This window comes from Euprymna scolopes, chromosome 12 (genome assembly GCF_053919585.1).
Source record: "Euprymna scolopes isolate OS-2025 chromosome 12, ASM5391958v1, whole genome shotgun sequence".
NCBI lineage: Eukaryota > Metazoa > Mollusca > Cephalopoda > Sepiida > Sepiolidae > Euprymna > Euprymna scolopes.
In genome coordinates this window covers 90497807-90520276 of record NC_136493.1, presented here as the reverse complement: position 1 = coordinate 90520276, position 22470 = coordinate 90497807, and the positions used below count along the sequence as shown (strand labels likewise).

The 22470-nt window shown below is 31.6% G+C and overlaps 2 protein-coding genes across 4 annotated transcripts in view; one reads left to right on the top strand and one right to left on the bottom strand.

The window, feature by feature from the left end:
- The window catches only part of LOC145291416 (activating signal cointegrator 1 complex subunit 3-like), a 958449-nt gene that overhangs the window by 183165 nt on the left and 752814 nt on the right, over window positions 1-22470 (bottom strand). The gene's annotated exons all lie outside the window — the stretch shown is intronic.
- The window catches only part of LOC145291418 (uncharacterized), a 136616-nt gene that overhangs the window by 55819 nt on the left and 58327 nt on the right, over window positions 1-22470 (top strand). The window contains exon 1 of one of the 2 annotated variants that reach the window (XM_080137243.1): window positions 21205-21342. The exons of the other annotated variant lie outside the window; for it this stretch is intronic. The gene's annotated coding sequence lies outside the window, so the exon portion shown is untranslated. Of the gene's footprint in view, window positions 1-21204; window positions 21343-22470 lie in introns of those variants that run through there. 2 annotated transcript variants of the gene reach the window in all.

The window sequence follows — 22470 nt, the reverse complement described above, 5'->3', positions numbered from 1 at the left end:
CAACATATTATGTCACTAATTTTACTCATGTGATACTAGTGTATACCTACTTTTGCACCCCACCCCCTGTATATTGCTTCTTTCGACAAAAGTTTGCCATCTCTTCAGTTAACTGTGTATGTAGGTGACTCTTTAAACCTGCTTACATGAACGTTCACATATGTGATATAAAAAGTTCTCTTCTGGTAAAAGTGCTCACATCTTAACACGATATGTTCCCTTATATATATATATATATATATATATATATATATATATATATATATATATATACTAACAGGGAAACCAGACGTTGCCCGGGATTGAATGATGATCAATGAATATTTCACACTCCTATATTTTTATTGTCATCAAAATCCGTGAAATCGACAAGGAGGAAGCTTCACATGCTTCCAAGCAGTAGTTTAGTCCAAAAATGTTATTCTACACTGCACTCTAGAGAACCTACTGTTTCTTTTATAAAATTATTTCATATAAACTTCTTTCCAGTTAACGAAAAAAAAAAAAAACATTAAGAAATTTACGTGTGGGGGTTGAACCTAAAGACTATGTCATGCAAACAAAAAATTTAAAAAAAAACAAAAAAAACACGTAAATTTTCAAGTCTTATAAAATTCTTTGGAGTTAATGAAAAAAAAAATTAATAAATTTACTTGTGGAGTTTGAACCTACAGACCATGTCATGCAAAAAAAAAAAACACGCTATCAACTTATCTTCAGTAGAATTTTCATGGCCCATTGTTTTATCATTGTTGCTAAGTGATGACATGGAAAAAATGGCTTTACCAATGATAGATAAATTAAAATAACGGTTTCGATTATCGATTATCGGTAATTATCGAGGGTATTCTGAGAACAAAGCTTAACTAAGATCATTCCTAGACTTATACACTAAAGTTCTGTAAATTTTAAAGAAAATCTGTTCAGTCTATATAAGGAGTCTATAAGGAACGGACTCACACTCACACAAAGTTGCATTTATATAATTGTAGAGATATGTATGTATGTATGTATGTATGTATGTATGTATGTATGTATGTATGTATAGGAGGGTATAACAATTGCATTATGTCATTTTAAGTGATACAATACTTAATGTATTTGACTCAAGGAGTCTGAAACATTTGTTTGATATTCTGCTAACAAAAGCGGAATTATCAATGTCTCCGGAACTTCTGGGTATTCCTTGTCATGTAGAGCTATTAGATGTACAATGATGAAGAGAGGTGGGAAAATAAAATACATCTCCCCCTACCCCGCAAACACACACACACACACACACACACACACACACACACACACACACACACACTTCAAATGTATGAATGGAATCAAATGGAGACAAAAAGCTTTTAACTCGAAGCATGTGAAACGTTTTTGAACAATGCTTACAAAGAGTCGGATGAATATTGATTAAAAATAAATTGAAATATTAAAAAAAAAAATTTTTTTTTAATAAATCAAATCATCAAATATTAATCTCTAATGACTACAAAAAAAAAAGTAGTGTTCAGATGATATTTTTGTTTCATTTATTTCTTTTAATTTTCAAAGCAGGACGCCATTTTGTATTTGAAGTAAAGATGAAAAGAGAAAAGAAAACCTGTGTTGATCATGTTGACACAGGTTGTCATAACTTCAAACCTGGTACAATTAGAACAGAAAATGGACATTCGGGTTTACTTTTGTCAGCTTGTAACTCTTGTTTCCCTTATTTCGCCCTTTAGTCCTACACTTCCATGAATGATGTTTCTGACAAAGGGAGAAGAATTACTGTTTTCTGGATCAGAATCTATCCATATAATATTTATCATTGGTTGCTTTCTACCTTGATATAGTTTTGTTTTAGCTCCTTTCATCAAATGGCTTCATAGATCTCCATAAAAAAATTCTATTTAATAGTTTGAGATCATATATGTGTGTTTTTAATTAGCATTAGTAATAATAGTAGCAGCAGTAGTATTACTAGTGATTTTTAGGTGCATATCAGGGGTATTTTCAAGTGCCACGTTACATATTAGTATTTTTAATTAGCATTAGTAATAATAGCAGCAGCAGTAGTATTATTTAAATGTTGACCTTTATGACATCTGTGATATTCCTAGAGATTTTTAGGTGCATATCAGGGTTATTTTCAAGTGCCACGTTGCATATTAGTGTCTCCTTTGGGAGATTTCTATATTTTCATATCTTTTGTTAATTAATTTTTATTTTTAGTTGGCATTGAATTTGAAATGGTGACATCTTTATAATAAAACTGGAAGACAACATATTGCTAGTCTGTGACAATTTCTTCTTTCCCTATTGAATTCTTAAAAGACTTACTCTGGCTAGCTTGGTTGGAGTCCAGGAGATTGAGCGCTGATGGTGGGATCTCATTCAGGCTTGATTTGTCTGTTAACTGACAGATAACAGAAAATAATTATGTATCCTTGGCAGAGAAGGAGGTCATAATGCTTTTCTGAACAGCACTCTCCTGGGTGCTAGTCGGGCAGATTGAATTTGGAAAGACTTTTCCATCATTCTCAAAGTATTCTCAACGGCCATGTTCCACATGTATGATTTCAGCGTTGACCCTTATGACATCTGTGGCATTTCTAGGGAGTTTCAGGCATATTTCAAGGGTATTTTCAAGTGCCACCACATTGCATATCGGTGTCTCCCTTGAGATATTTGCAGTGTAGATGACTGGACCCATCACTACCATGCTGATGTTTCAGCTTTAAGTTTGATTATTTTGCCTCCAAATGTATCACCATCAATTAAAAGACTTCCTTGTTTTAGAGTGATTCTATTTTCCTCTCCCACTTCTTTTTTATCATGCAACTTAACCATCTGTCATTCTTTTTAGCTACTGACATCAAGTGGCTTCATACCCTGTCTGGAGCAACTTTCACAAAAAATAAAAATTAAATAAATCTAATGTGATTCTGTTTTGGAGGTCATGTCTATCTGGTCAGGCTCCTTGCCCAAACCAATGCGACTCTCTCTCTTTCCAGATATCCCTGTCATCAACTGCCTCAGATCGTCAGGATCACAGTTAGCCTCATCTGCAATTTGCTGGATGTGCATGGATCTAGGTCATCCTATGCTCGTGCGCCCATGCTGCGGAGTCCACAATAATGCATTTTCAGCAGCTCTTGCTTGCTTCTCTGGCAGTGACCAGCAAATTTTAGACGTCGCCCCCTGATGGTAGTAGATATGGTAGATAGGTTGCCATAAAGTTGCTGCTTCATGGGATGATCTTGTCAAGATATATTTGACACTGTTCATAGCATATTGGTGTACGTGTCGTCTAGCTTTCTTTCCAATCTTTGGAGGTCGTAAGTGTTTATTATTATCATTCATTTTTTTTTCTTTGGTACTTATGCAAAATACAGACCATACTAAAATAATGTAATTATTTAGAAAACCATCCTTAACGTGGAGATGGAGGCGGTTTGTAACTGTTCCATACTTACAACTAACAATTTAATAAACAAAATATATCGTAAAAATTGAATTTAAGTTGAAAATCTTATCTAAAAAAAAAAAAATAATAACACTGTCTGCATTCTGAGTAAGTACCTTTTCTTTTGTTTATTTTGTATACGAAGATGACACTGGATTTATCCCTCCCCCATACATGATCAAAGATTTGGTAAGGATACAGTCCTACCATCTTGAGGTCTTGGAGTAAGATATCCAACCACTTTTAATTTTGCCATTCTCTTTACCTTTTCCTGCGACGCTTTCATCTTCAATCTTGTTTTCACCACGACGTTGTCGTTTGTGCTCAGTACGTGCCAAAGCCAATGCAGACAATGTGCCTTCACTTTGAGTTGTTTTTTTTTTCTTCTTCCGAGAAACAAAAGCATAATTTTATCGCATTTCTTTTGCTACTTAATCCTGTCTTCATGTCGTAATCATGACAATGCCAAAATAATAAAAGAAAAACAAACATGTCTTTAGAGATTTGGCTAAGGATAAGTTAATCCTGGTAAAAAAAAAAACTACCTTTGTAAATGCATCTGTCCAGTAGCTGATCACAAACTATGATAGTTTTACTTTCCAAAGCTCTGGCGACAGATGGTGTGACTCATCAGTTAGAATAGAACTGTCACAAACAGACAGCTATTATTAGTAGTAGCAGCAGCAATAGTATTATTTAAATATTAATTTATTTGTCCGACGTCACAAAAACCATCATCATCATAAACATTAATTAATGAGAAACGAATTACCTCCCTTTATAGTCGCTTTTTATCAGTTAAAAATCACTAAAACCATTTCCTCTCCAAAAAATTCCAAAGCAAAAAAAAACAAAAAAACATGGCTGTCTGTTTACGGTTTCAAATTTTATTTTATAATTAAAAAAAAAGAAGTCATGTTGAGAGGAGAGTGTACATTTTTAATTATAGATTCTTTTAAAAAAATTTTTAAAATGTGCAAGTGAATTGACATCTGTTCATTTATAATTTATAATAAAAATGATTCAGAAAAAAACAAGCAATATGTTGTGTTGAATTTTCATTGAAAAAAAATCTGCATTTTTAAAATCAATTCTTTTTAGTTAAAAAAGAATTTACTAAAAAAAAAAATTGTTTTAAATTCGTCGGTATTTGTTTGGTTTAATTTTTTTTTATTCATTTTATTAATACTGTGTTTTGAAAATTTTCAACTACTGTGGAATTTCCCCAGGTTCTGCTAGTCTACATATTAATACGATAGCATGTGTGTTATTTTGCATCACACTTACATCTTTTTTCTTCCGAGTGACTGTCGTTTAATTGTTATGACCTTCTATTTCTGGTAATAAATAATTTTACCAAGAATTCTTCATAAGTTTTAGTTTTGGTTTTGATTATAGCTGAAGGAACTCAAGTTATATATTTTTTTCTTCATAAGTTTTGGTTTCGGTTCAAGCTGATGCATCCAGGTCATATGGATATACTTTATTTTTGAAATCACAGCTCTTATAATATATGAAAATCGATAGAACTCTATAATGATATATACAAAATCTGCAAGAATTAAAATATCATATTTAAGCGTACTTTATGACCGCGCTATGCCGGGCGTCTCTGCTATCTTAGATAAATACTTTTGCAAAAGAACTACAATAATATCAGGGCGTCTCCATTTACGTTGAGCATCCACAGAATTCCAACATCAATATATTATATATGAAAGAGTCTGCTGTGGAATTTAACAGGTTCTGCTAGTTATCATATTGATCTTTTATGCCACATTTATTGTCCCATTAGTTCTTCATACTAGATTTGGTTGAATTATGCAGAATACATATTATTTGGAATCTTCGGACTACTATTCTCATCTTGAGTAGTAATCGAAAGATTCCATATAACACAAATAACCAATCCTCATCTCAAAAATTCAGAAACGTATTATGCCCAATAGTTTGGAAATGTATTATTGTTAAAAAAAAAAAAAAAACTTTTTTGGGGGTGAAAATTAAAAAAAAAATTTTTTTTTTAATTAGTCAGACTACTATTTTTATCTTGATTATTTCACAACATTCTGGTCGATGTAAACTCTAACTGCTGATGAAGGTTGGGGTTAACATCGGCCGAAACGTTGCGAAATCGTAACCAAGATAAGAATAGTAGTCCAAAGAACGAAAATAACCTCATCATGAAATTCTGAAGCCGAATATTTGAATTTTTTTTTTTTTGATTTAAGGGTTTTTTTTTTACAGTTGCTTTAAAAAAAAGTTTCGCTTTTAAAAATGATTTTGGAAATTATACACTTCTAACTGAAATACCTGCCTACAATAGATTTCTCAACTTTAAAGCCAGGTTATGAAAGTCGTCCAACTACTAGAGCCAGGATTTGGAAATTCCTTAAAATAAACAACTTTTTTGTGCATTGATAGTCGTGAATTATATTTACTGTTTGAATTTTTTCATTTCAAATTTACCGATTTTCAGGTGAAAAAACCCCCCAAAGTATTTGCTTTATAGAAACAGAAAAATAATGTTCAGTTTAAAAGAAAGAATTATCTTCCTCACCTTTGGTACTAAAGACAGGGTCAAGTGTTTTAACTGAAAAGCGATCAATCCACAAGGAGCATGTTATGTTTCTGAATTTTTTACATGAGGTGCAGTTTGACAGAAAGATTCATGAGTTCGACAAGATAGACCTAAAGAAGGTTGGAGGTTACATTAGCCGAAATGTTGTGAGAATAACACTCAAGATGAGAAAAATAGCTTGAATAATCCAAATAATATAAACTCTCACTGACTCCAACTCGACCCACTGTGAATTAAATAAAGAGTTCCATTCAAAATTCCGTGCAGATTTCCAAGTTCGACAGAAAGATTCCAGAGTTCAACAAGACACGCACACAAAGAAGTTCAGAGGTTATATCAGCCAAAACGTTGCATAATAAATAACGCTCAAGATGAGAACAGTAGTGTGAATAATCCAAATAATAAAAAGAGCATGTCAATCATAATTTATGTATTTAGAATTGGTATGGTTTTTAGGGATGTATTTGATGAAGAAAGTGTGAAATGAAGACAATTTTAATTTTTATGAAGAATTATTGGAATCAATTCTTTTTTAATCCGTTTAAAATTTTTCTCCATTCATTTTAAGAAATCTGCAAAGTATATTGTATAATTACTTTTTTTTTTTTTTTCTTTATATACAGCACATGTCAGATTACAGAAATAAGGGTCCTGGATATAACCTAAAACTATATCCGATGGTGAGGCTCCCACCTTGCGGGCCTTGGGGTGTGTGGAGCCACCCTTTAATTGCCATTGCTCCCAGGTCCACTCTGATCCGGAGTGGTAGTACCTGTTAGGGTCCCAACTATGGGTTAAATAGAATCTGACTTTTAAAAAAAATATATATATATACTCCATTAAAAATCGTTCCTCAAAATAACTAGATTCGGCATTAAATAACCTGAAAAAGGTTGATATGCCGTAAAACAAAAACAACCAACCAACAGAAATTAAACAACGTTGAGCTGGGTCAGTATTAAAATAAATGACCATTTGGGAATTCCAGGTGCTGTATGTGGTCTCCGTTTAGGCATTGTTTCCAGTCAGTTTAAGACCTTTCCTTGTCACCAAACCCAAACAGTGCCGATTCAGGAGAGGTCTGGTTGGTGATTGTGCAACACTTGCCTTACAATTATATGCACGGCTACCTTTACAGGAGTGCCCATTGTCTCTTGAGATTGAACGAAGGCATTGATTTTTTTTATAACTCGGTTTCAAAATGATATAAAATCATTTACTTTATACCATAAGTGCATACAATAAATCAGATCTGTTTAAGTATTCTAAAAAGAAAAATCAGTCGAAACATCATAAATGCATTAAGTATAAAATTCTCAATAGAATGCTTAAACCTTTCAAGATGACAGGAAAAATATTTTTCTCCTTTTTTTAATGTACCTTTATAAGAAAGAGATAGGTAAAAAAACTGAGTGACAGTTGCTACAATAAGAGTTCAGGTTAAAAAAAAAAACATTTCCTTTCTAATTCATACACATGAAGAGGGAGAGGTGTCTTGCATGTCGGCTGATTAAATAGCGATCAATCATTTCTACATTAACATGGAATGTGGCTGCTTTCAAAAGAATGTTCAAATTAAGTGACTGTCGTTTTTTATTTACGCTGGTGTCAAGCATATTAAGGCATACTATCTATGCCTATCTGGCGTTGTCCCGGGTACAGAGAAGACATTTTAGTTTTTAATTTTTATTTGCACATTTCTTTAAACTTACACTGAAAAATATATAAAATTTTAGTTGTAAGGGACACAACTCGTTTTATATTCATCAATTAAAATTATGATTTATTCTCATTGTTGAGTTTGATTTTATGTTCATAATTGAAAAATGTGTCCATATCATCAGTTATCCACACACGATTACATATTTTTTTTAAAGAAACTGTAGTAAAGCATGTTTTTATATTGCCAATAACATGGTACAGCAATAACAACTGAAAATTAGCTTAATATGTCAGCTTAAATGCAATTTTAGTCCGACTTTTAAATGTTCACCTGATAACATTCCTTATAGCATATTTCGTTAAATATTATAGATAATTTTTGTCTACAATTATTTTTTTTATTTATTTATTTTTTTTTTTCAATTTTTTATCAGTTTGTCTAAGCTGGAGGGGGGGGGATCCTATGGATACCAGACATTCACCCGATATATCATATATTCCAACCAAGAGATTTTTAAAGATTTTAACCATCCCTTTAAGTGCAATCGTTTAAATCTTTCTTGCACTTGGTTCACCAGGTATACTTACCAGGTAGTTTTTTTTAAATTCTTTTTCACGAGTCCAGTTACTCCTATGATTACTGGAATGCTGGCGATCTTCCTAAGATTCCAGTTTCTTTTCAAGTCGTACATAAGACCTTGGTATTTCGTTATCTTTTCCGTCACAGCTTTGTTTAACATCATTGGGGGACACTAACTTCTACTAAGGTTGCTTCTTTCTCCTTCTTGTCATATCACTATGTCAAGTTTAATAGCTCTGCTTGCATAGTATGTAGGAATTGCATAGTTATAATGGATAGTGCATGGCTTATACCCAACAGTATATTTTCCCAGGACTTACTGCTGCATTCGATATTCCTAATGAGTTTTGCGTTTCTGGCAAGAAGTGACTGATGTAACCACCATAATCGTTTTTTACCCAAGTACTTTCTGATCCGTCCAGATCCATTTTCAGTGATGATTATCAATAAATATGCAAGGATATTTATAGGAAACCACATGTTATTAACTATATTAATATGTTCTATGTTACTGTTAAAGGCATGTAAGAATATTATCAGTGTTAGTTTTTTTTTGTGTGTTATTTTTTTTTTTTAATGAGTAGAGCTTCTAGTAGACATAGGCCAAATTCAAATATTTTGGTAAAAATTTTCATGCATTCATAGATCCGAATATCTATCATCTATATATTAATACGATAGCGTGTGTTCTTTTGTATGTCACGCTTACATCTTTTTTGTTCCGAGTGACTGTCGTTTAATAGTTATGGCCTTCCATTTCTTGTAATAACTAATTTTACCAAGAATTCTTCATAAGTTTTGATTTCGATTTCGATTATAGCTGGAGGAACTCAAGTTATACATATTATTTTTTCTTCATAAGTTTTGGTTTTGATTCAAGCTCATATGATATATTTTTATTAATTCTTAAATCACAACTTTATAATATATACGAATTGATAGAAAATTGACTCTATAATGATATATACGAGATCTGCATAAATTAAAATATCATATTTAAGCATATTTTATGACCGGGCTATGCCATGCATCTCTGCTAGCTTAGTTAAATACTTTTGCAGTTTTAACAAAAGAGCTACAATAATATCAGGGCATCTCCATTTACACTGAACATCCACAGAATGCCAACATCAATATATTAAGACAGAGTTCGCTGTGGAATTTTCCCGCTAGTGTATTTAATTTAGATTAATATCTTGTCTGCAAATATTTTATAAATAAATATTTTGTAAATGATGGATTCTGTTAAAGTCAAGTCAGAAAGCACTTTGGACTATTGGTGACTAAGGAGTGATTCCATACTTCTCAACGCCCCCAAATTGGAGCCTCACCATTGGATGCAGTTTTGTGACATACTCAAGATGATTGGGTCTAGTGAGAGCTAAATAGGGTTTAGAAATAGGATAGATTTAAAAAAAAAAAAAAAAACATAGAAAGAAAAGGTTGGCGAAGATGAATTTCCAAACAGTTTAGAAAATTGTTTCGAAAGGCAATTCAATTGTGAAGAGAATGATATTTTTTTTTCCCCGTGCACAAATCAACCTACTCCATTTGAAAGAGGTTTCAAAACTTTCACTTTCAATCTAAAAGAATTTCAAGAAGTGTTTTTTTTTTTTTTTTTTTTTTTTTTCAAGGTTATCAGAGTGAAGTGGTATAATCAAACGAGATCGGATATTAAATGGTAACTCAAGCTCCAAAATACGAAACCTAAATCTGAAGACCCCATCAACTGTTCTGTGGGAAACTAAAGTCACTTGGTGGTTTGGATATGTGAAATTTGAGGCACAAAACTAAATCAGGTGAAAAGAAAAAAAGCCAATGAATTTAATAGAAAATAAATGAAAAAGTTGAATAGAAATAAATCTAAAATACACTCTACATAAATAATGACAGAAATGTTCTATTTTTCGAAAACGTAATAAACCAAGAGGTTTAGTTTTCAATCATCACTATAGCCAATACTAATTGATAAAATAACTCTACTTACTTAACATTTCTATTTGATCATGACTGACCGAACGAGAACAAGCTACCTTAATGGATTAAATAAATGGTTCAGTTTAGAATTCATATATATTCCAGGGTTGAAAAAGATGCATTGGAAGAAGGTCGGAAGTTATATTCACCAAATAAATAATAATATCCAAGATTTCTGTTTTCTAAACAGACTTTTTTTTTTTTTTTTTTAACTTTTTTTCTTGTTTGAAACTTTCCAGTTTGAACGTTTTCTTTCTTTCTTATTTCTTTTGTAACTTCACAGATACAGACATTATTTTTATATTGGCCAAGAATAATGAATTTTCCCTGTTATTTTTGTCAGAGGGTACATAAATTACAATGTAGCATTGACAATTTCAAAGTTTTAATTATTTTAACAACGGATGAACAAATAAACACAGCAAGCTCATCGATAAAATAGTAAGAATTTAAAAAAAGAAACTTTTAAAAGAATTATACTTTTAAAAATTTTATTTTAGAAACATTGTGCTAAAATTTCTATAAATAAAACACGTTTTACATTTCTGAATTTTGGAGATAAGGATTGAGTATCCATATTACTTGGATTCTTCACACTACTGTTCTCATCTTGAGTGTTATTTGCACAACGTTTCAGTCAATGTAACTTCCGATCTTCTTTGGATATATCTTGTCAGATTCTCGAATCTGTACGGAATTTTGAACAGAAGTCTTTTATCTAATTTGTGAGAGTAGAATGCTTTTGTTCCATCAACCATGATTCGGTAGAAGTCCTAACTAATTCATAATTGTATTTTGAGTGTTGCCCACACTGAGGATTGAACTTTCAACCTCCAGAAGAGTGTAACTTTACAATTAGATTTTATCAAGTACTTTATCCACTATACCATGAATAGATGCTACCCACATAAGGGTTCCCATTCAGAATTCGGTGTAGATTTTCTAGCTCAACAGAAAGATTTAGGAGTTCTACAAAGGCCGGATGTTATATTGACCGAAAAATTGTCAAAATAACACTCCAGATGAGAATTGTAGGCCACAAAATCCAAATAATATAAAAACATGTTATACCATAAAAAATAAGTATTGTTGCAACCTTACATTTACACTGGATTTCCTAACTTTTTTCCTCTTTTGCATGTGAACTTGACTGGAAGCAAACGTTTTTATTTTAAACTAGTGAGGGTACTCAGCATTGCTCGGGTGTGTTGAATAAAAAAGAAAAAAAAATCATAACAACAGAGTGGAGAAAGGTGTTAAAAAAAATGTTTGTTTTTTTAAAAGTGTTAGTAGGCAAACCCGTAACATGTAGGAGAAAAAGAAAAACCTGACATATTAGCTGATGTCTCCATTGTGCAACCGGAAGTCGTGAACGTCGAAATTAAGCATAGTCAATCGAAAAGGGAACGATGACTTGCAAAAATAGCAATGCAAAAACCGACCCCTCCTTGCAAAAAACTGGCCAGTTGAGGGTGAAGGAATTAATGTTTTGGGCCAATTTTTTGATATTTTCGTCCAAAAGATTGAGCTTGAAAATGATACTGATTTGGTCAGGTTCTGATGCGTCTGTCAGAAGTTTTTGACAGACATACAAACACACACACACATTTTGTCTTTTATATATTAGACTAGCAGATGTGTCCTGGCACTGTCCAAGAAAGTAGAGTAACCCAAGAAACTCCTTGCTCCACCTTGAACTATAGAATTTTTTACTCTTGATAGTTGTCTGGCATGAATGTAGACTATTCTTTTTTTCTTTATAGTTTGGTTTATTTTTTAAACTATGAACAACAACGCCTAGTCTGTCCTTTGATGATACTTTCATATCTGGCAGCCTTATGCAAATTTGTATGTTTGATTTGCAAAAAGATTTCTTTTTATTACAATTATGGGCCATATGTTCCCAAATTCTGTTATATATCAACGTGTTGTTAACGTCAATACAAAGTTAAAGCAAAATAAATTCTTTTGGATGATTAAAATAATTTACACATTCATTTATTTTTATTTTTTATTATATGTTTGAATTCATATTTTGAAACATGAGGTAAATCATAAATGTTGTCATACCAAAGCTATCATTATTTTGTTACAGTAATGTTTTAAGCTCTATTTATAAGAAAGTCCAAATAGTTCAGTTGGTAGAATCTAAGACAGCTGCAGCTTCAATTTCCACTCATGGCATCTACTTCATTTTCCATTTTTAAAAGTAGATCTTTCGAAATTAGACAAATTTCGCAACGTATTTACCATGGTTAACAAATTGAGACTGACAGACAAACAAAATATCTCTATTTATATATAGATAATTAATTGGTAAATATTTTTTATTTATTTCATTTCACTCTAACGACACTATTTTCTTTGGTGAAATATGTAAGGAAAATAAATATAGTTTCTGTGACTGACAACAAAATATTTTTGGCAGATAAAGTGAACATTGAGATATAAACCAAATAAAAAAAAGAATAAAACATTTTTTTTTTAATCGAAACTACAGTAAGAAATCAACATCTGTGAAGGACATTTATTTTCAAGTTTGCATGAAAAATGCTTCTTTTTTTTACTTGGGAGTCATCACTTATCAAGGTCCGAAGACCACTCGAGGATAAGGGTTAATGAGTGTAAGGTGGTAGTGTAGTAACACTTAATAGTGTAAATTGGGTGGAATTTGATTATTTATGGGGACAGCTAAAAAAAACTTGTTTACATTGGATTTGAAGACTAACATGGTGTATTCAACAGAGAAGCAGGCCAAGGGAACAGTGTTCCACAAGATGGCAGTTTTGGGAAAGAAGCTTTGTTCATGGAATCTTCTGCATTTAGATTTAGGCACAGATAAAGAGTGGGTTAATCGTTTATAGTGGTTATAGCTAGCCGTGTTTTTTGTTTGTTTGTTTGTTTGTTTTTGTGAAAATTTGGCAAGGGGGAATTATTCTTATTTTTAAAACTATCACATACGTAGAGTTACCAAGAAAATAAACTTGAAACAAACGAAAGTGGAAATTGTAAATAAATATAACATTGAAAAAAAGTCTCTTTGCTTTATATGAAAAAAAAAAAAGTTGAAAACGTCGTTCCCTTTCAACAACACAAAACAAAAACAATGTTTCCTTTCCAATTAAAAAAAAAACAAAGGAAAATGAAACAAAAAGTATCACTTTTCAATTTTTTTATGGAAGAAAGCAATTTTTTCTTCGATCTTGGAAAAAAAAAAAGGAAATTTTTAAAAAATCTCTCGGAAACGTCTTTTTTTACAATAAAAAAAAGATAGAAAACAATTCAATTTCAAAACATTAAAAGAACCCAATTATTTTTCAATTTTCGAAAAAAAAAAAAAATGAAATATTAAAAAAAATTAAGGGTTAAAAAATATTAAAAGAATACATTTCGTTTAAAAAAAAGTCTAGGAGCTATGTCTTAAAAAAAAACATAAAAAAAAAACAATAAACAGCCCTCATAAAGTCTCCCTTTCCTAACGACATTTTTTTGTTTGTTTGTTTTCAAATTTTTAACTACACATCTCTCTTTTCAAGCAAAGGGGACAATAATCTTTACATTAATAAAATTATAACACAATTTCTTGTCTGCTTATATGTATGTGTGTTTCTCACGCCTACGTAACTTACAACTTTGAAATTTAATGTTAAATTATTATTTATTAAAAAAAAAAAAAATAGAATAGCATAAAATAAAACGAATTTTTTTTTTTAAATCCTGAAAGAAGAAATAATTACATAATTAAATCCACCAGAATGCATTTAGATTTATTTGTAAACAGTCATTTTAGTCTTTTGTTGATAGTTGAAAACAAAAAAAGCATGAATAACTTAATAAACCTTCAAATTTTGAAAAGAATTCGGAAACATTTGAAATCGTCTAATAAAAACCCATTCCTGGATTAAAAATTCTTTAAAAATCATAATATATTAAAAAATTGAAAATTTTATAAACTATTAACATTAAATGATACTTTAATAATTAAATGGACCTTCAGAATCTTTAACAAATATATAATTTGATAATGCAACGAAACTAATAAACAGCAACATTTCTAGGGGAAAAAAAAACAGATTGAAAAAAAAAAAAGTATTCCCCGACCAATGGTGGGTTAGGGTTAGGGTACGGTTAGTTTTATGCCAAACAACATTAATAAAAAGAAACCTTTCTTGAGAGAGAAAAAAATGGCTATCAATATGAAGATATCAAGTGGTTGGCTCTAAATATTCTTTTCCAGCAACTCGGATTAGTCTTGAGTTTGGGGGGGGGGGCGTTATTCGTGACAATGCTATGATGTCCTACAACTTTAATCCGAAAGAGGCTGGCATAGGGAAAGATGACGAAGATGAGGATGATGATTTTAGTGATGATGACAACAGAGACAAGGATTATTCCTGGGAGGTAAATTTCAGGAAAGGAGACACAGACTGTCAGAAACGGGTGGGGTGGGAGAAGATACAGAAACAGACAAGTAAAAGACAATGGTTATGGGAGAAGGTACAGAAGATGGAAAAATGAGTCATCAAATGCTTTTATGTTGCAGCCTCCCTTGGAGTCGCCACCACCACCACCACCAATGCAGAATCTTCTTTTTAGAAAGTCTGGCCAATATTAACAGAAATCTTTTATTTTAAGACTGCCAATATTTTCAAACAGTTTTAAAACACAAAACAAAGCAAGAGTTTCTAATTCTTTATTATTTCCTCATAAAAACTTCAATTTCATTATTTCGTATCAATTACTTTATGACCTGAATTATGATGTCGATGATTAAAAAAATATTTGTTGTTAATTTTAGTTAGTTTAAAAAGTAATGATACTATGGTTGGCTTCAAAATGGAAAAAATTGTGAAGGTCAATAGTTAAACTACCACTGAGAATTTTTTACATTTCATAAACTTACGATTATTATCCATAGTGCTCGAAAAAAAAGTGTTTTTATGACAACAAACGAAATCCTCCACTCTCTGAGACAGATGGCGGCATACTGAATATAAACAATGGATAGTTGGAATCTGGAAATATCTAGCATCTACCCAGATACTGAATTAATACGTATAAGGTGTGTTTGAATCAATTCCTACTTTATTTATGCTGTTATATTTATTTATTTATGACTGAACAAATTAGTTCAACCAGGGTTAAAATCGCAATTCTTCTTTTCTTTTTTGAATAAGTAGTTCAGATTATTTGAACCAATGTTATTCTCAAATTTTGGACGATATACAGATTTCCCAAATTTGGAAATAAGGTCTATTACATCGATCAAAGTTGATTGAGATTGTCGGACTGACTTCCTCATCCTGATGAAGGCCGGAGGGCAAAACGGCCGAAACGTTGTGACTATAACAACCAAGATGAGGAAGTCAGTCCGGCAATCTCAATCAATGAAAACACCTCATTTCAAAAATACAGACAATTACTATCGATCAAAGTGTTGTGAAAATAACGCTCAAGATGAGAACAGTAATTAAATAATCCAAATAATAGAAATTATCAATCCTCATCTAAAAAAAATGTCATTTTAATTTCTAAGGATCTAAGCCATATTTACATCTTTCTAAAATCCCAATGTTTATTTCCGAAAGAGTCATTTTCTTGTAAAGATACTAAACGTATCTGTGAAATGTTGGGTTACAATCACTACCATTATTTATTCCACTTTGATTCGATTCAAAAATGGATAAATAATAGACAAACATTGTCCATATTATTTAACCAAGTAATAGATATACTTTCTTCAAAACATGAAAACTGTGACTTTTAAATGCTTTTTAAAATTATGCAACAAAAATGCATCTACAGTCAACCATAATTTCTAAAAAAATAATTTCCCTTGAAATTCACACATCAAATTGATATACACATTGGTGGTATCGTTTAAAAAAGGCAGAAACATGATTCAAAACAGAAAATTACTGTCATTAAGATTCACTGTTTTCACTATTTATGTCACATTTACATTAGTCAATGCTAGAAGCACATTGTAATGATGTCTTTTGGGTTTTTTTTTCATTATTCATCAGGACACGAACTGTGATGCTTAGTAAAAAGTCATCAAAGTTGATGTTTCAAACAATGAAAAACAGACATAATTAGAGTCACTTTCAGACACTGAATTTCATCTGAGAACGAGCAGTGACAGTAAGATCTGTGCTTGGAATTTTTTTTTTTTTTTGCCTCAAAACTGTTCATTGTCATTCTTGAGTTGCCTCCATTAAACTACCACTGAGAATTTTCATTCTTAAGTTGCCTCCATTAAATTTGCACGGTTAGTGATTGAAAGCTGTTCCAAACTCAAGTATAAGTCAATGAAGCCATTGTGAGAAGATATCAAAGGAATTGATTTCAAAAGTATTTACTCAGTTAATAATTGCAATTTTTTCACACAATTCTTATTTTACTGTAGTTTTTATTGCAGCAAATCTTACATATATTTGGATTATTTAAACTACTATCGTTGCAGCCGATCTAACCTTCAACCTTTGGGTGTATCTTGACAATGGCTCTTATTGGTGAATGGTGGGAAGACGTTTTTTTTTTGTTTTTTTTTCAATGAATCATAGTCGTTAGAATTAAAACTGTGTGATTTTTTTTTTAATGAAGCATTGAGTCACTTATATTTTTGTATAAATTCGTAGCAGTACTGATTTGATACACTGTTTCTGAATTTTGGAGACGAGGATTGATAATATGTATTATTTGGAAACGACTCTATGCTCTTTCCGTTTGGTAAAAATATCATACTTTTGAATTTTAAGGACTGGTTTATGTAGAAAAAAAAAACAACAACAAAAACAAAACATTCTTTCCCTTATTCATCAATGAATCATTGTTAAGATATTCTTGGAGAAGGTCAGAGGTTACATTGGACGAAACATTGTAACAATAACAACCAAGATAAGAACAGTAATCTGAGCAATCTAAATAATGCATACTATTAATCCTTACCTAAAAAAAAAAAAAAAATTTCAGAAACAAACATTGTATCAAGAATTTTTATGTCAAACTCAGAAATGTTTACAGAATTTTTAAGTGAATCTGTAATTTAATCCGTACATTGTGCTCCTTCAGACAGCTATGAGTGAATAAAAATGCTAAGTAATTTTAATCTTATTTTTAGTTATTATCACCTGTAGTGAGGATTGAACCCTCAACCTCCAGAAGAATGAAATTTTGTAATTCATAACTGACTGCTACTCAACACTTTTATCCTTTGCAACAAAGACGAGAGTAGTAGTCCGAAAAATACAAATGATGCAAATTATCAGTCATCACCTCAAAATTTCCGAAGCATCACATGTTTCTGTTGAATATTTATCGAAATTTAATTCCTATAAAGCATCGACTACAAATGATCACGGACACTGTAAACAATTTGCCAAAGTTCCTCACAGGGATAAAATCCTTCCAAACTACTACAAGATAAATTCTGGCAATATTTCCGAGACTGAAGTTGTATTGTTTATGTTATAAGTTTGCAGATGTTATTCTCATTGGGGTCAGAGCTCCAAACATCCTAATCAGAAAGGACTCAATCCTGATGAGGCCTCCAAAAGAGAGGGTTTTTAGCAACGCTCTGGAGGCATCCTTAGTTGTTCTTTTTTTTGTTATTATGGAAATCATCCCAGACAAAGCGTGAAGCCAGTTGATGTAAGGAGCTAAAAAGAATTTAAAAGAAAGTAGGTATTGCAAAGAGAGGAGATGCCTATTGGCCAAAGTCTTGAAAAGACCAAGGTTAAAAGTAAGTGGAAAACAATCAGCAGGCAGAGAGTTCTGCAAGACTGCGGTTCTTGGAAAGAAGCTACTGGAAAAGGAAGCTGTATTACAATGGGGTATAAAAACAGCAAATTGATAGTGACCATTACACTAATGAGTCAAACAAGCTGGAACAAAAGCAAGGAATAGATCAGACAATTATGAAGAACACATGCGATAATATCATTTATAAAAAAGACTGAGACTAGTAAAATCACATCTGTGAGAGAGGGGCAGCAGAGAATATAGAGTGAGGCCAATTAAATGGCAGATATGTTTTTGCATCTTATCAAGAACTTTCAAATGGGACAGCCCAAATATGACAACAAAGCTCCATACGTGGTCTGATAGTGGATTTGTATAAATAGAGAATAGTCTCAGGTGTAAAAATGTGTTAAGAGTGATAGAGAGAACCTATGTTATGAGAAGCAGAAAGAGCAATGGATTTAATATACGTACTCCAAGAAAGATTTGATGAGAAAGAAAGACCAAGACGTTTTCAGAATCAATTCTTTCATCAAGAGCAGACCCATCCATAACAATCTCCGAAGAAAAGGGACATGCCTACAATTGAACGACGCAAGCTGAGTCTTAACAGGATTTTAAAGGACACAAGATGAGTTTTAACAGGATTTTGACAATGCAAGATGACTCTTAACAGGATTTTAAACGATGCAAGATGGGTTTTAACAGGATTTTGAACGGCACAAGATAAGTTTTAACAGGATTTGGAACGATGCAAGATGAGTTTTAATAGGATTTTGAATGACATAAAATGAGTTTTAACAGGATTTTGAACGATGCAAGATGAGTTTTAATAGGATTTTGAATGACACAAGTGGAGTTTTAATAGGATTTTGAATGACACAAAATGAGTTTTAATAGGATTTTGAATGACACAAAATGAGTTTTAACAGGATTTTGAACGATGCAAGATGAGTTTTAACAGGATTTTGAATGACAAGTGGAGTTTTAATAGGATTTTGAATGACACAAGTGGAGTTTTAATAGGATTTTGAATGACACAAGTGGAGTTTTAATAGGATTTTGAATGACACAAGTGGAGTTTTAATAGGATTTTGAACAAAACAAGCCACTTTCTACTCCAATCTCTAACTGAATCCAAATCAACTTCTAGATTAGCTGCACATCTCCACTGATATGAGGGAGATGGACAAAAGCAACATCAGAACAGAGAGTGGTGTCACCAACATAGATATAACCTTCTGAACAATATTCTTTGGAATATCATTAATATAGAGAAACAAAAAACAGAGTTGAGCCTAGAATAGAGCCTGAGGATCACCAGTACTGTTAGGAAAAGAAAATGAAGAAACATCAACCAGATATACTCACATGATTTGATCTGAAAGAAAAGACCTAATAATGTCCAGAACTCCACCAACAATGCCATAACGTTGAAGTTTATGTAGAAGACCAGAAGGCCTTACTCTATCTTCTGTTGTAAATTATTCATTTTGCACAGGTTTTCTTTTCCAATGAATGCTACGTTTGATTAGGGAAACAGTTTATTTCCTTTTAACAATAACAACATATTAAAAACAAAAAATGAATAAACAGTACATCTGGTTTAATCTGCCCAAAATTTAAATTCCATCAAATTTCCTCTATTTTGAAAATCGTTATGATCTTAAATTTGGAAACATGCATCCTTATCAAATATAGAATTTCTGAAATAAATGCTGATCTGTTCATTGAAATTGAATAATTCTATGGTTTTTGATAGTTACAAAAAAAAAAAAAAAAAAAAAAAAAAATTGAACGTATTTGTCTGTTTACAAATGAGTCTCTGAATAAGGACCTCATAAGATTTTGGAACTGGTCCTGTTTGTCATATTTATGCAATTTCAGTAACTGAACTCTTCAGCTTTCTTTAACTCCACTCTGTTGTAGTCAATAACTTTCGGTGAATTTTAAACTGAACCCTTTATTCATTTTGCCTCGAATCCTTTATTCATCACACTGTTCCCATTCCGAGTCCACTGCTGTATTTTATCCATTTTTTTACAGCTTTTTTTCGTTTTCAACCCTAACGAATATTATCTTATGTTAGATGCATCACGTAAACAATTTCAGAATGATTATCAATTATGACAAAATGCACCCAAAGAAGGCGAGAGTGCAACAACAACAACAATTATAAGTTGCAAATACAACAACCACTGTGATGATAACAGTTGAGAAGATGGGAAGGAGGGTAAATTTGTCTTAATTTTATTCTCTTATGTTTTTACAACTATTGAATCAGCATTTGTGGATCTATTGAGCTCGTTTACAAATATTGTTTGGAGAGTTATGGACCTGCAATTTCCCTTCAGCTATTGATAAAAAATAGCAACTTGTGTTCAATTAATCATATGCAATAGATTGTTCACAATATGCATCATACTTTGATGTTAAATGCCTTTATTTGGTCCAGCATTCATCCTGGTCAGGTTGAATCATCTTCCTCTGAAGGAGGAAGTTTTTTAGGAATATAAAGTTTGCAAGCAGGCCTCAGTTGCATATATATCCCTGATCGGGGAAGACTTTTTGTGTGTGTGTGTGTGTTTTTTTTTTTCTTACATACAGTGTCTGGTATTCTTAAATGGTCACCTATCTAGTACTGACCAGACTCAATGTCACTGAACTTTGGTTCTCAGCATATTGATATTGAGTAAGCTTAAAAGGATTGATACGCCATAAAGCCGACAAACAAACCAAATCAATCTGGACGATTTCAATAATGTTATAAGATGAAACTCATTGATTTTGAACATTTCAAAAATATTATCAAAGAAGAAAAGGCATCTACAGCTTACTTTTAAGAATTCACTTTTCTTCTTCGTCTTCCTTACCCAGGCTCAATAATTATTTCCCCAAGGGGCCGGGGAAGATCATCACTGGATTGCACTAATTGTTACTCTCTGCACTCAATTTCTCATCCCCCTGAATGCGAAGGGGCTGATCTGACTTTGTCTCTCCCTTGCCAGCATATAATTTTCCCTATCGAGCTTAATTGTACCCGATCATATATAGCAGCAGTGGCGACCATGCTAACAATGAAGGGGTGGGGTAGGTAATACAAGAAGTTCTAAGACTCATTCTGCTGTCACTGCTATCAAGGGGTTCCCACGCCTGACCCCCAAATCTGCTGCTGCTGCTGTTGTTGTTCAGCCTTTGTGTGCATCATTCCATTTGAACAAGTCATCCAGAGTGGCGTGAACTGATTCAAACTTTTACTTTTCTAAGAAGTGCACAATTTTCTTGCAAAATCAATGTCCTTAATGCAGCATCGTCCAAACAACGAAACAAAAACCGAATTACTTGCAGGTATTTATCATATTATCAGAATTGCATTCCAAAATCTATTTGTCATCTTTACAATCTTATTATTATTATTATTATTATTATTATTATTATTATTATTATTATTATCATTATTAGCAATTAACTAATTGCACAGTTATGTTATCGTAGGTCATTTTCAAAGAGATTTCGAAAAAAAATAAATTGCAGAAAAATAAATTGATTGATGAAGTAAAAAAAAAAAAGGGTATAAAAATTAAAACTTTTACAAAAAATAAAGAATGAAAATTAGATAATAATCATAAACTAATGATACTATTGCAATTTTTTTTTTTTTGCAACTAATTGGTGCCCCCCCCCCCTTCAAAAAAAAAATTAAAATAATGTTGATTAATTTGGAAGAAATTGCTAAATTTCTTATGGGAAATTAACTGAAAGTATAATTCATGAAGTTAAAAGATTTCATACCAATTAGTCATAAAGCAAAACAAAAAAACAAATGAAATTCATTAAAGGAAATGAGAATATCATCATCATCATCATCATCATCATCATCATCATCATCATCATCATCATCATCATCTATTAAAAATAATAGTACTAATAATAGTAGTAATAATAAAAACCTACAGAAAAAATACTAGTTACTCATATCTTAAATATTTATACATTTGAAATCAAACCTATAAGTAATTCCAACCAAATTCACGTCGAGATCAAATCTTTAGAAACAAATAACAAACAAGATTTATAAAAAGTTCTTTAATAATTCAAAAATGTTAGTAAACAAAATATTCATATTTTTTTGGTTTTTCAAATATTCATCTTGAAAATGTAACTGATTAGAATTTTGTTTGATATTTGTCTTCATATAGATACTAAATGTACCAGTGACCCGTTGGGTCACAATTACAACCACTATTTTACTTTGATTTCATTTGAAATTTTATAAATGGTGACATATCTGTCAAGACATTCTTTTTGAATAACAAAACAAGAAGTTTCTATATTATTATTATTGTTATTATTATTATTATTATATTGAAGTAATGTTATTCTTCAATAAAGAGACTCATTTTGCCATCTAATTTACAGACGTGTTAGTGGTGAATACAGATACATAGATGAGAACAGTAGTCCGAACAATCCATT